The 16,029-nt window shown below is 33.3% G+C and overlaps 1 protein-coding gene across 1 annotated transcript in view; it reads right to left on the reverse strand.

The window, feature by feature from the left end:
* LOC149946011 (xylosyl- and glucuronyltransferase LARGE2s-like) overlaps positions 1–13,738 on the reverse strand; it is a 233,683-nt gene extending 219,945 nt beyond the window's left edge. Inside the window, exon 1 of the mRNA XM_090171873.1 lies at positions 13,288–13,738. The gene's annotated coding sequence lies outside the window, so the exon portion shown is untranslated. The remainder of the gene's footprint in view (positions 1–13,287) is intronic.
* Between the last annotated feature and the right edge of the window lie 2,291 nt (positions 13,739–16,029).

Genomic DNA, 16,029 nt, shown 5'->3' on the forward strand with positions numbered 1-16,029 from the left:
ACAATATTTTTATACTAAGAATCCCGACTATATTTAGAGATTTTCTCCCTCAACCTTATTTCTGGCTAAAATTAGACCATTTTTATCTTACTTATTTCTCTATTATCAGAAATTAATCCAATTAGAGTACTACCGCGTAATCATATTAACTTACTAACGCGTTATCGTGTTAGAGTGCTCCACGTACTGTACTTAAGCGTATAAGAGTACACCAAGTACTGCACTTAAGCGTATTAGAGTACACCACGTATTGCACTTAAGCGTATTAGAGTGCTCCACGTACTGTACTTAAGCGTATTAGAGTACACCAAGTACTGCACTTAAGCGTATTAGAGTACACCACGTATTGCACTTAAGCGTATTAGAGTGCTCCACGTACTGTACTTAAGCGTATTAGAGTACACCACGTATTGCACTTAAGCGTATTAGAGTAAACCACGTATTGCACTTAAGCGTATTAGAGTACACCACGTATTGCACTTAAGCGTATTAGAGTACACCACGTATTGCACTTAAGCGTATTAGAGTACACCACGTATTGCACTTAAGCGTATTAGAGTAAACCACGTATTGCACTTAAGCGTATTAGAGTACACCACGTATTGCACTTAAGCGTATTAGAGTACACCACGTATTGCACTTAAGCGTATTAGAGTACACCACGTATTGCACTTAAGCGTATTAGAGTACACCACGTATTGCACTTAAGCGTATTAGAGTAAACCACGTATTGCACTTAAGCGTATTAGAGTACACCACGTATTGCACTTAAGCGTATTAGAGTACACCACGTATTGCACTTAAGCGTATTAGAGTACACCACGTATTGCACTTAAGCGTATTAGAGTACACCACGTATTGCACTTAAGCGTATTAGAGTAAACCACGTATTGCACTTAAGCGTATTAGAGTACACCACGTATTGCACTTAAGCGTATTAGAGTACACCACGTATTGCACTTAAGCGTATTAGAGTACACCACGTATTGCACTTAAGCGTATTAGAGTACACCACGTATTGCACTTAAGCGTATTAGAGTAAACCACGTATTGCACTTAAGCGTATTAGAGTACACCACGTATTGCACTTAAGCGTATTAGAGTACACCACGTATTGCACTTAAGCGTATTAGAGTACACCACGTATTGCACTTAAGCGTATTAGAGTACACCACGTATTGCACTTAAGCGTATTAGAGTAAACCACGTATTGCACTTAAGCGTATTAGAGTACACCACGTATTGCACTTAAGCGTATTAGAGTACACCGCGTATTGCACTTAAGCGTATTAGAGTAAACCACGTATTGCACTTAAGCGTATTAGAGTAAACCACGTATTGCACTTAAGCGTATTAGAGTGCTCCACGTACTGTACTTAAGCGTATTAGAGTACACCACGTATTGCACTTAAGCGTATTAGAGTAAACCACGTATTGCACTTAAGCGTATTAGAGTACACCACGTATTGCACTTAAGCGTATTAGAGTACACCACGTATTGCACTTAAGCGTATTAGAGTACACCACGTATTGCACTTAAGCGTATTAGAGTACACCACGTATTGCACTTAAGCGTATTAGAGTAAACCACGTATTGCACTTAAGCGTATTAGAGTACACCACGTATTGCACTTAAGCGTATTAGAGTACACCACGTATTGCACTTAAGCGTATTAGAGTACACCACGTATTGCACTTAAGCGTATTAGAGTACACCACGTATTGCACTTAAGCGTATTAGAGTAAACCACGTATTGCACTTAAGCGTATTAGAGTACACCACGTATTGCACTTAAGCGTATTAGAGTACACCGCGTATTGCACTTAAGCGTATTAGAGTACACCACGTATTGCACTTAAGCGTATTAGAGTACACCACGTATTGCACTTAAGCGTATTAGAGTACACCACGTATTGCACTTAAGCGTATTAGAGTACACCACGTATTGCACTTAAGCGTATTAGAGTACACCGCGTATTGCACTTAAGCGTATTAGAGTACACCACGTATTGCACTTAAGCGTATTAGAGTACACCACGTATTGCACTTAAGCGTATTAGAGTACACCACGTATTGCACTTAAGCGTATTAGAGTACACCACGTATTGCACTTAAGCGTATTAGAGTACACCACGTATTGCACTTAAGCGTATTAGAGTAAACCACGTATTGCACTTAAGCGTATTAGAGTACACCACGTATTGCACTTAAGCGTATTAGAGTACACCACGTATTGCACTTAAGCGTATTAGAGCACACCGCGTATTGCACTTAAGCGTATTAGAGCACACCGCGTATTGCACTTAAGCGTATTAGAGCACACCGCGTATTGCACTTAAGCGTATTAGAGCACACCGCGTATTGCACTTAAGCGTATTAGAGCACACCGCGTATTACACTTAAGCGTATTAGAGTACACCGCGTATTGCACTTAAGCGTATTAGAGTACACCAAGTACTGCACTTTCTCGCATTAGAGTACTCCGCGTACTACACTTTCTCGCATTAGAGTACTCCGCGTACTGCACTTTCTCGCATTAGAGTACTCCGCGTACTACACTTTCTCGCATTAGAGTACTCCGCGTACTACACTTTCTCGCATTAGAGTACTCCGCGTACTGCACTTTCTCGCATTAGAGTACTCCGCGTACTGCACTTTCTCGCATTAGAGTACTCCGCGTACTGTAATTTCTCGCATTAGAGTACTCCGCGTACTGCACTTTCTCGCATTAGAGTACTCCGCGTACTGCACTTTCTCGCATTAGAGTACTCCGCGTACTGCACTTTCTCGCATTAGAGTACTCCGCGTACTGTAATTTCTCGCATTAGAGTACTCCGCGTACTGCACTTTCTCGCATTAGAGTACTCCGCGTACTGCACGTAATCTTAGAATATGGCGCGTAACCATTACGTATTCTATTCTTCGATTGCCTCAGCACACACGTAATCGGTGGACAGGCGAGCTCTAAGTGCCTCCCCTCGACTATTCGGGACATTTGCGGGGAATTGGACGGGAAAAATTATTCATAAAGGGAATATTCGGAGCATGAAACGATTAGTGTCTCAGATTCAAATTCGTTCTTCTCGAGTAAATTTAATTTCAATGGCATTTGTCGGCGGAGTAAATGAGGTGTGGCTCCCGCATGATCAGACGGCGGAGGGGGGCCACGAACAACCGCGCGAAGTAGCCAATCGAAGGGGTGGTTCGGGTCCCCTCGGAGAGAAACGGAAATTAGGCGTGAAGGTAAATAGTTCCAAGGCGCACTCGTTAAGCGGCGAAGATTTCAGTTATGGAAATGATTCCGCTAATATCGGGTGTCGCGTTTCGGCCGCTCGATTGCCGCAAAACTGGCTTCGTACCTGCAATTTCGAAAGGAAACAAAACCAAAATAATGAAGTAATTTAAATTCAACGTTATTCGCCCTAAAGTCCCGAGTGTTGAAGTCGATTTATATTGTATTACGATTCGCCTCATTAAAATCTTATTGCTGGCACTAATTTGCGGCCCGCAGTTCAGAATTAATACGGAAATTATCTTCTTTCGTACAAAGAATGAACTTATTGGGGGGAGGGTCGTCATAAAAATAACCAGGGTTGGAAAAAAGCCGGCTTTTTTTGAAAAATTCCAGACCAGTGGTTTTAATTGGCTATAACTGTTTTTTTTTCGGATATATACGGCTAAAATATAAACAGTGCCTTTTAGTTATGTAAGTAGAAATTGTCTCCAGTTATTGTCGTAAATAAGGAACTAAACAAATAAAGCCAAATAACTATATAAAATAACTGAATTCTTCTGATTTCCTCGGGAAAATCCCCCTAGTTTTTGTGTATGACGCACCGACAGAAGCGAGGCAGCGGACTTTGGAACTTTAAACCTACCGAAAAACTGGTAAAAGTAAACCGGTTTCTAAATTTGAAACAAAAAATAAACTAAATTTCTAAATAAAAACTATTAATTTACTAAAATATTCGTATTGTAATTTGTTTTGAAAAAAAAGCCAAAAAAATCTGGATTTTTTCAAGTGGCTATACTCGGTTTTAACCAGGTGGCTATAACCGGTATGGCTGGTTCTATGCCAACCCTGAAAATAACCCAAAATTTGTTATAGAATATGTCATGACTGCTGGAATTACTTCAAAATTATTCTAACAGGGCTGCCACAGTTTTACAAGTAAAATTTTCCTTGATTTTTACAGCATTTACCTGGTCAATTACGGAGATTTTATGCCAAAGTTTTTACAATTTTTTACTTATATTTTGGTTTAAGATTCCAATTTGCCACCAAAATTATATTCCCCAACACTCAAAGTAATTTTTAAAATTTCCTGATTTTTATAACCATGCATATTAAAAGCCGCTGACTTTTAGATTCATATTCAAATTCCCTGTATTAAGATTCATATTCAAATTCCCGGTATTGAGATCCATATTCAAATTCAGGGTAATTAGATCGATATTCAAATTCCCGGTAATTAGATCCATATTCAAATTCCCGGTAATTAGATCCATATTCAAATTCCCGGTATTAAGATCCATATTCAAATTCCCGGTAATTAGATCCATATTCAAATTCCCGGTAATTAGATCCATATTCAAATTCCCGGTAATTAGATCCATATTCAAATTCCCGGTAATTACATCCATATTCAAATTCCCGGTATTAAGATCCATATTCAAATTCCCGGTAATTAGATCCATATTCAAATTCCCGGTAATTAGATCCATATTCAAATTTCCGGTATTAAGATCCATATAAATTCTGGGTAATTTGATCCATATTCAAATTCAGGGTAATTAGATCCATATTCAAATTTCCGGTATTAAGATCCATATAAATTCTGGGTAATTTGATCCATATTCAAATTCAGGGTAATTAGATCCATATTCAAATTCCCTGACTTTAAGACTCATATTACATTTCCGGTATTCAGATCCATATAGAAGTGAAGAGAATCACATTGTGAAAAAACTAAGTTTTAAGTATCTTTTAATTCAGATCCATTTAATTTAATGGCAACAATGAAAAAGGACTATTTGTTGACGTTTTTAGGCATTTTTGTTAAATCCACACCCCCTAAGTCTAACATTACACTCCTCCCCCTTAAAGGTCAATCAAAAATGTCCGGTATATCATTGGTTCCCTACAGCTGACGTCTTCCGACGCCATGGATATACACCCCGGTGACGTTGTTTCCTGCCACCCTTTCGTGAAGCTAACTAGACCATAGTGGCCTGAGATAATTTAATTTAGACATTCTGCCTAAGTTAAATACATCCTTGGTATAAGTTTTGATTTTATTTATTTTTATAAATCCAATTTTTATTTTTGTATTTTCTATTGATTTAAACTAATTATTAAATTTTATTGGTTTTTTAATATTAATACCTCTTTATCTTGAAAAATCCATTAAAAATTTGAGTGCAGCGGAATTTTAACTAATATCTAATCAAAAACTATTTAAGATTTGAAGACACGAAAGAAAATGGAAGTTACATTTTAAACATTTCACATTTCTGCGAGTAGATGGAGCTAGATTCTTGCCCCGTCCACCTTGCCTCGTGTAATATTTCTCGATATCACGATTGAGGCAAAACCCGAGGTTGCGGCTAAATATTATCTGCTAGCCCGAATACATAATTGCTGAATGTAAAGAGCTTTTAGAGTATATTGTGGCGAGAGGTTTAAGGAAGAATTTACTAAGTTAGACCGCGGCAGTGTTGGGCATTTTCGTCAAAGATCCGCTCACACTCACTCTTTTTTAAGCGGTAAAATTTTCGCTCCTCTCTTTCCGCTCTTTTTTGAGCGGTATAATTTTCGCTCCTCTCTTTCCGCTCTTTTTTGAGCGGTATAATTTTCGCTCCTCTCTTTCCGCTCTTTTTTGAGCGGTATAATTTTCGCTCCTCTCTTTCCGCTCTTTTTTGAGCGGTATAATTTTCGCTCCTCTCTTTCCGCTCTTTTTTGAGCGGTATAATTTTCGCTCCTCTCTTTCCGCTCTTTTTTGAGCGGTATAATTTTCGCTCCTCTTTTTCCGCTCTTTTTTGAGCGGTATAATTTTCGCTCCTCTTTTTCCGCTCTTTTTTAAGCGGTAAAATTTTCGCTCCTCTCTTTCCGCTCTTTTTTGAGCGGTATAATTTTCGCTCCTCTCTTTCCGCTCTTTTTTGAGCGGTATAATTTTCGCTCCTCTTTTTCCGCTCTTTTTTGAGCGGTATAATTTTCGCTCCTCTCTTTCCGCTCATTTGTGAGCGGTAAAACTTTCGCTCCTCTCTTTCCACTTTTTTTTCAGCGGTAAAATTTTCGCTCTTCTTTTTCCGCTCTTTTTTAAGCGGTAAAATTTTCGCTCCTCTCTTTCCGCTCTTTTTTGAGCGGTATAATTTTCGCTCCTCTCTTTCCGCTCTTTTTTGAGCGGTAAAACTTTCGCTCCTCTCTTTCCACTTTTTTTTGAGCGGTATAATTTTCGCTCCTCTCTTTCCGCTCTTTTTTGAGCGGTATAATTTTCGCTCCTCTCTTTCCGCTCTTTTTTGAGCGGTATAATTTTCGCTCCTCTCTTTCCGCTCTTTTTTGAGCGGTAAAATCAGCGCTCCTCTCTTTCCGCTCTTTCTTTGAGCGGTAAAATTGGCGCTCCTCTCATTTGTTTTGCGCTCTTTTAAAAATATATTTTACCGCTCATTTTCGCTCATAATAACAAATCCGCTCACAATGAGATGAGCGGTGCCCAACACTGGACCGCGGTCCAGTTGAAACCGTAATTTTCCATTTAAAATTAAAATATTTTACAGGAATGCATCGCGCAGTGACTCGTAAACATATTGATCGAGAGAAATTAACATATTTATAATACGAAACAAGAAACAGCGTCCAACGAGAGAGCTTCTACTGGCGGCATTATGCAAAACATTCGGGGGGAAATTTATAAAAAACATACACATCAAAGAGATTTTAAGAAGTCCGAATTAATCATTTTAATCCAAGTAAAAGAAATAGAAAATGTGAATATTATTAGCTCTGATATTTCGAATTTTCCATTTCAATCATTTTAATAACAAAATAAGTCTAATATTTTTTCATAAGTATGTATCTTTGGAGAATATTTTTTTGGGAGCTATTTACGAAGTGACTCTGGTGGTTCCCTGTCCACGGCTACGTGAGACGCAAAAACAAACATGAACCCGTAAAACAAAATTATATTTTACTTATACCAATGATGTCAATTCTACCTCACTTCACACTTAGCTATTATTATTATTATTATTATTATTATTATTATTACTTATGGTATAAGTCTATAATATTTTTCTATAAGTTTGTCACTTTGGAGCATATTTAACTGAGAGCTAGTAACGGAGTGACGTCATCACAAGAAGAAATTCTCCCCCTAGCGAGGCGCTGTCAAAGGCTACGTGTGACGCGTTAGCAAGCGGACGCCAAACGGCGCCGAAGCCCGTAATGCAGTCTGTCTTGTGAATAGCTCTCAGTAAAACTTTTGCGTGTGAAGAATATGAAGTGTCACACTTATGTAACAATATTATACACTTATGCTAATACAAATTAATATATTAATTGAATAATATTATAAACTTATGATAACACTTTTCCAATCCTTTTAAGAATTTTTTGTATAAAACAATTAAACTGAAAGCCCTCTATGATTTCAATTTCTTGGCTCCAACTTGTTTAATTTTGATAAATTAGAAAAGACCCATTTAAATTTAATATTATTTATGAAAGCTGCAAAAACTCGATAAATTATTTCAGAATATTTTGAAATACCAATACTTTAACTGGTTAACGCCTTTGACAAAAACACCAAGGTAAAAGTAATTTATAAGATATTTCAAACTGATCGATAAATTTGGGCCTAAGGGAGTTTTGACACCCATATTTTTAATGTAGTTTTTTAAAGTAGGAAATCCAACAAGATATATGTGAGAAATAAAATTTTTAAAACGAGTTTTTATAAAACAAAAATAATGAAAATGTGTCAAATTAAAAACACGTGTGGGATTAGCTTACTTGTCAAAAAAAATCACAAGGACGTTTTAAAATATCATGGCTAGAAGATCGGAAAGTTTATTGATTTGCTTTTTTTATTTAAATGGCTTCCTCTTGAAACAATTTTCTGGTTTTTAATTGATGTTTATTTATTTTAAATGAGTTTTATTGATTGTAATGATTTTTATTTATTTTTGGTTTTTGAATTTTATTGATTTATTTAATTTTATATTGACTTAAATTGATTTTATATCGATTTAATTTTTAATTTATTTTAAACATTTAAATTAATCATAATTAAATTTAATTAGTACTTGTAAATATTTGCCTAAAAATTTCCAATTTTAAAGCAACCACTTTTGTACATTTCATAAATACTTGATTAAATAAAACGGGTTATTAAATTTATATAAATAATTTGATTTAAATTGATATCTAAAAAAACACTACGTTAAAAATTTATTATTTATGCGTCATTGTCTGAACAAATAAATCTCTTACGAATTGTATAGCGGGGTGCAACCTCCACATTAAGAATGTTTTCGTCGTAAAAATGACGAAGTCGTTAAATATATACAATAGCAATAATGGCTCGAACCATACACCCACCCGAAAGTGATGAGCTGCAGGGTTCTCCATTGGCAAACAACGCGCGAATAAAGAACTGATTAAATTCGACACTTCGTTTCTAACACTTGGTTTTGCGATCACTAGCGTACAATTTGTAAAACTCTACAGTCTACACATCGGTACACGTTCGACGGATAAGATTAATTTACAGGGGAACGCTATTAATGGACGATTTTTAAAAAACTTAAAAATTTTATATCATCGAAAAATATAATATAATATCCCGAAGGTATTGGGGAGGATGATTAAGTGGAGAAAATTTTTCTCCTCGACCTTTTGGAAATCCAAATTAAATAATTTTTTCTTACCCATTTTCTTTTTATCAGAAGTTTAATAAAGTACTACAACTCATATTTTAGTATACAGGTTACTATTTCACAAAATAAAACGTTTATTGCAATGTTTAAAATATAAGGAACAGAAGTAAAATTATCTTTATAACGGTTTCAAGATAAAATTTAAATCCCTGACTTTTCCCTGTCTTAAAATTCCCAGATACTTTAGGCCCATTTTAAAAAAAATTATGCGTATTTTCAATTGTCATGATATTTGAGACCCATTTTTAATTTTCCTGATATTAGACCCTTTTTTTAAATTTTCCTTTTATTAAAATATATTTGTGCAAGTCGCTAAAATTTCTTTATTAATAAAGTTTTTAATCTTAATATTTCCCAGACCCAAAATATATTGATTTACAAAGAAAATCCTGAAGATTACAGTCCAATTTTATCAAATTCTGAACAGGTTGTAACTCTACAATCTGAATTATCACGGTTAAGCTTTCCGAAATCCACAACAGCCTAATCTGAAATAAACGATAACAACAACTACAATTTGTTCGAAAACTCTCCGTTTTCTGCTTGGTAAATAAACATGGAATATTACTCTCGATATAAATTTCCTTTTATTGACGCCAGGAAAGCCGAGCAACTTTCGTTGGGAAAACAGTAAATTCGTCGCAGGTGATTTCATTGGATTTTATTAGAACACATTTTTGGAAGATAAGGGAAAATAAATGAGAATCTTTATTGAAAATATAGTGAAATATATCAGAAAATGTTGTGGAATTGTAGTTAAATATAGGATAATATTAATGGAAATTTTAGTAAATTGTAAGATAATATTAATGGGAATTATAGTAAAGTATAAGATAATACTAATGGAAATTATAGTAAAGTATTAGAAAATTAATGGAAATTATAGTAAAGTATTACAAAAATTAATGGAAATTATAGTAAAGTATTAGAAAATTAATGGAAATTATAGTAAAGTATTAGAAAAATTAATGGAAATTATAGTAAAGTATTAGTAAATTAATGGAAATTAACATATAATTTCCATTAATATTATCCTATAATTTTCATTAATATTATCCTATAATTTCCATCAATATTTTCCTATAATTTCCATTATATTAACGAAAATTATAAGATAATATTAATGAAAATTAAAGGATCATATTAATTAAAATTATAGGATAATATAAATAAAAAATGTAAATTATGGTAAAATATAGGAAAATATTATTGAAAATTACAGTAAAATATAGGATAATATTAATGGAAATTTTAGTAAATTGTAAGATAATATTAATGGGAATTATAGTAAAGTATAAGATAATACTAATGGAAATTATAGTAAAGTATTAGAAAATTAATGGAAATTATAGTAAAGTATTACAAAAATTAATGGAAATTATAGTAAAGTATTAGAAAATTAATGGAAATTATAATAAAGTATTAGAAAATTAATGGAAATTATAGTAAAGTATTAGAAAATTAATGGAAATTAACATATAATTTCCATTAATATTATCCTATAATTTTCATTAATATTATCCTATAATTTCCATCAATATTTTCCTATAATTTCCATTATATTAACGAAAATTATAAGATAATATTAATGAAAATTAAAGGATCATATTAATTAAAATTATAGGATAATATTAATGGAAAATATAGGACAATATAAAGGGGAATTATGGTAAAATATAGGAAAATTACAGTAAAATTTAGGATAATATTAATGGAAATTATAGTAAAATATATTAGAATATTCCTAGGATTTATACTAAAATTTCGGAGATTAATCCTAGATATTATTAAAAAATAAAAGATAATTTTTCATAAAAAATATACAAAAATATAGGCTTTTTTCATGAAAATAATATAGGATATTTTTCTTAAAAATTGTACACAAAGGATAATTTTGATTAATATTATACTAAAATGTAGGATATTTTACATAAAGATTTTACTAAAATGTAGGATATTTTACATAAAGATTTTACTAAAATGAAGGATATTTAAAATTAAGATTTAACTAAAATGTAGGATATTTTACATAAAGATTTTACTAAAATAAACGATATTTAACATGAAGATTATACTAAAATAAACGATTTTTAACATAATGATTGTACTAAAATATAGGATATTTTACAATTAGATTATACTAAAATATATGATATTTTACAAAAAGATTATACTAAAATATAGGATAATTGAAATATAATTTACAAAAAATAAAGGATATTTTACATAAACATAATAATAAAATATCTAATAATATTAATGAAATGAAATGGTTTTATTTAACGTGCACAACAACAGTTACGTATCGAATCAGCAAGGCTGTACACCCAGTGGTTTGGAAATATTTTTAAATATTACATTTATATTTTTTGTAAGATTAAATCAAGAATGTATTTATTTATATTTAGGATAAATAAATACATTCTTGATTAAACCAACAATGTAAATTTAACATTTAAAAATATATTATTTTCATAATGTTAACAATATATTTTTAAATTTTACATTGATATTTGGATATTATAATCAAATATCCATTAATATCAATAGATATTATAATAATAAAATAACAATCAATTTCAATAGATATTATAATAAAACAACGATCAATTTCAATAGATATTATAATAAAACAACGATCAATTTCAATAGATATTATAATAAAACAACGATTGATTTCAATAGAAATTATAATAAAATAACTTTTAATTTTATTTATAGGAAAACAGCTTTTAAATTGGTGTAATTTTGCTGGAAATGATATCTAGCCGTGTATTGAAAATAGGAAAATATTCTAATATCAGCTAACGTTTCAGGAGGGCATTGAAAATGTAAAACCAACATTTATTAAATACAGAAGGTTTTGTAACAGCGAGAGCTTATTTAAATATTAAAATTGTTGTAAAATACAGGAAATTTTTTAAATAAAAATGAAGTAAAAGATATGAAATTTTTAAAATAAAATTGAAGTATAATATATGAAATTTTTAAAATGCAATTGTAGTAAAATATAGAACAATTTTTAATGAAATTACTGTAAAACATATTAGAAATGTTATTGAAATTACGGTTTAAAATATTATAATTGGTATTTATTTAAATGATGATAAAATATAGAAGTTTTAAATTATAACAAAAAATTATTATAAAATGTTTTATAGAATTAACAGTTAAATATCGACTAAGTAAGATACGTTCTAATGGAACTATAGTAAATATAGAATGTGATAATCATATTTAGTAACTAATAAATTAAAACCACTATTGCACAATTATTTTTAATTGTGCAATAGTGGTTTTAATTTATTAGTTATTATAATTTTGGCACAAGTGAGCCGGTAAATATTCGGTTGAAGAGAATCATATTTAGAATAATTTTTATTGAAATGAACGATTGTAGTTTAAAATTTTGTTTTTCGCAGATACCTTTGAAACGATCTTACAGGCCAAAAGCATTGACCAACCAACAAAACGTTTCGTCGATATTACATCGACCCCTAGAAAATGATACCTGAATAAAACAAACGCGTAACCAAAAAGCAGGGAAATAATAATACAAAACGTATTTTCTCGGTATAATGGAGTATTTTCGAATGGCTATGGGCGCCTCAATCCGAAGAAGTTGGAGGCGGCAATCGCGAGCTGGAAATAAGGGCCGACCAACATAAAGGAAAGCGAAGAGCCGTCATCGAGGGGAATTATTCATGGCCCGGGCGAGACGTACATAATACGAGTGCAGCCGGCGACGCGAGGGAGGCGAGACCGTTACGAAGAAAGGCGAAAGTGTAGATTGAGTTACGTTTGGCAGATCGCCAAGCCAACATTAAGGCGAACAATATATTCACGCGGTTATGAACCATTATGATGATTCTCTCTCTCCGCGGAAGCGTTTTTAAGTCGTTGAATAAACCATAAACCTATTTCTAAGAGAGTGAACGGGCGCAATCAGTCCACCCCCGCCGGAGTACGCGGCTGGGGCCTCGTAGCTACGGGCAAAAACGCCGCGAGGTCTTCCCGTTGGCGAATAGGTTTGAGGCGTTCTCTATCGTCAGGCCGCGTCCTTATCTTATAGAGAGCGCTCGGGCAATCTACTAGTAGCGAGTGTGCACGAGGAAGAGTCCCTCTATCTCGCGTGGCTTACGTCAAAATAAAGAGCCGAGGCCTAACGGGAATAAAGCCCGCCAAGAGGACGACGCGGGCAGCTGTTCTTTCGTCTTCGCTCGAACGGCGGCGGAAAATCTCCGAGCGAAAAACGAACGAAAAAGCGAAAGAACGGCGCCGTAAAACGCGCCCTACATTCGCTCTACGTCTACGAAACCAAACGCGGTTGAACGCGTTATTACACTTACCGTTATGACGTCATCGGCGTTGTATCCGTCGAACTGTTCTCGCGGAAGAATAGGCGAAACGAGACGCGAAAGAATCCCATCCAGTCACTCACTCACACTAGCCGAGCGTGTCAGCCGAACCGAGTGTTACCGCGAAATAACGGTCGTTCGCGAGACGTCGACAATAATCCCGCGGCCGCGCCTACTTCGGTCGCCGCGATCAACTGTCCTGTCGCGTCGGAGGGCTCTGACTCTGGCGCTGGCCGGCGGGAAACGAGAGGAGCCGAGTTCGGGGTACTTGGGTCTGCCTCCGCGACGGGTACACTGCAATTTCGGCGTCCTAGAGAGAAACTCAGAAGCTCGGCCTCTTCATTACGAAGATAAAGGAAACCGGTGGCTGAAGCGAGCGCCGCCGCAAAACGACCTAAATCGGTTTCGAATGCAAAGCCGCCAGTCGGCGCCACCTCCCTAGATCGCGTTAGCCGGCCGAACTAACCGAACTGGGAGCTCTAGTTGCGTTACTCCGCTCGTCATTATTTGTTTCTTCTTTCGCAATCTCTTTGATTTAGGACTAGACCTTTTCTTTCTAACGGTTGTGTTACGAAGTGGAAAGGATTCCCCAGTTTTGTAATGGACGTTCGGATCGCGATATTTAAATCATTTTTCTAATGGTGTGTGAAAATTTTATCTAAATTTGTAAAGACAATTTTCCAATTTATTAAATTATCCTCTAATTTTATGCTAAGGAGCTATGATTAATATTATAAATTTATAATTACATTACACAAGTTTTCAAGTTTAACATGTTTAGAATATACATTGTTTTTGAACAGAAGTGTTTTTATGTATTCATAGAAATGGCCTTAGGGGCCCATCCCCCCAAAAATAGTTTGTGCCCCCTAAAAAATATGAGAGTGCCCATCGTGCCCCCTCAAAAAGGGTCTGTGCCCCCTTTAAAATATCATTGTGTCCCTAGAAAAATATCAAAGTATGTAAACAAAATCAATAAAAAATATCCTATTTACATATTATATCAGTAATTCATACCTCTAACTTGGAATGGTTATCCGGCCGCATTAGTTAGAGGTATGAATTCCTGATTATATTTAGTTAAGTCCAACAATCCAAACTATATTATTTACTTTCGTGTACCTTGCTTTACTATATTATTATCACTTACACCATTTTAAATTGAAAGTTTTAGCTGTAGCAGAAACAATAATATGGCACATAATCGAGTACAAATAATGATTGGACTATATTTAAAGGTCTATATGGTGTCGTCGTTTATTCAGCTTTACCCAACTATACTTATTTCACTTGTTTCCCTCCGTGTAGTGACGTTCTATGGTTCACAATAATAGAACGTTCTCAATTTGTTCTCAGTTTACACCATTTAATTTAGTTTCGCTATCGACTCGTGTGAGATAAATCCAGTCCAGGTATGAATAAATTTGCGGTAAAAACACAAAGAAATAAAAACCAAACTAAGGTGATTGGAAATTCAACTTGGATTTACCTTTTATAAAAATTTTATTTTTATCAAATTAAACCACGGGCTCAAATGTCAAACGCCAGTGTGGACCTTTATGCTCAATTTAAAGTATAGTTATAGCCGCCCTCATACAGGGTTGCCACACGTCAGGAAATCCGGGAAAGGTCAGGGAATTTTAAGAATTTGTAAAAATTCAGGGAAAATTCAGGGAATTCAATTTCATCGTGACACTTTTTGAAGGTATCTTCGAGGGGCAGGTCACTTCCATTTTGGGTGCGTCTTAATCATAGTAAAATGATTAAATCAGGGTAATCGTGATTAAATCAGGGTAATCGTGATTAAATCAGGGTAATCAAGATTAAAAAATCATTCTAATCATGATCTAATATTTTTAATTAGATTTAATCATTTGAATTAGATTTAATAATTTTACTTAGATTTAATCATTTTAATAAGATTTAATCATTCTAATCATGATATAATATTTTTAATTAGATTTAATCATTTTAATTAGATTTAATCATTTTAATTAGAGTTAATCATTTTAATTAGATTTAATCATTTTAATTAGATTTAATAATTTTAATTAGATTTAATCATTTTAATTAGATTTAATCATTTTAATTAGATTTAATAATTTTAATTTTTTTATTCGTTTTAATTAGATTTAATCATTTTAATTAGATTTAATCATTTTAGTTAGATTTAATCATTTTAATTAGATTTAATCATTTTAATTTTTTTATTTATTTTAATTAGATTTAATCATTTTAATTAGATTTAATCATTTTATCACGATTTAATCAATATAATCGGTCGAATCGAGAATTTATCATTAAAATTCAAACTAAAGTACGATTTAATCATACTAATCACGATATAATTTTTTAATCACGATTTAATCATTTAAAACAGAAAGAATCATTTTAATCAGATTTAATCATTTAATCATGATTAAATCAGATTTAAACATTCTAATCATGATTAAACGTGATTTAATCAACTTAATCGTGATTAAATTGAATTTAATCAAAATAATCACGATTAAATCTGATTTAATCTTTTGAGGGGTGCGTCGTTAATCAAGGAAGTGACCTGCCCATCGGGTAACTTTACTCTAGATCTATGACAAATTCGATGATTATCATTCATTTCCTTGAAAGTTTGGCTAATTTTTTCATCTTAAGATTAGCTGAGGTGTGTTTAACAGAGACATATTTTATTTTTGAGGGAAGTTATTACTCCCAGCAAAAAGGATTAGCCATGGG

Source organism: Leiobunum rupestre, chromosome 4, assembly GCF_980474605.1.
Source record: "Leiobunum rupestre chromosome 4, qqLeiRupe1.1.hap1, whole genome shotgun sequence".
Classification (NCBI taxonomy): domain Eukaryota; kingdom Metazoa; phylum Arthropoda; class Arachnida; order Opiliones; family Sclerosomatidae; genus Leiobunum; species Leiobunum rupestre.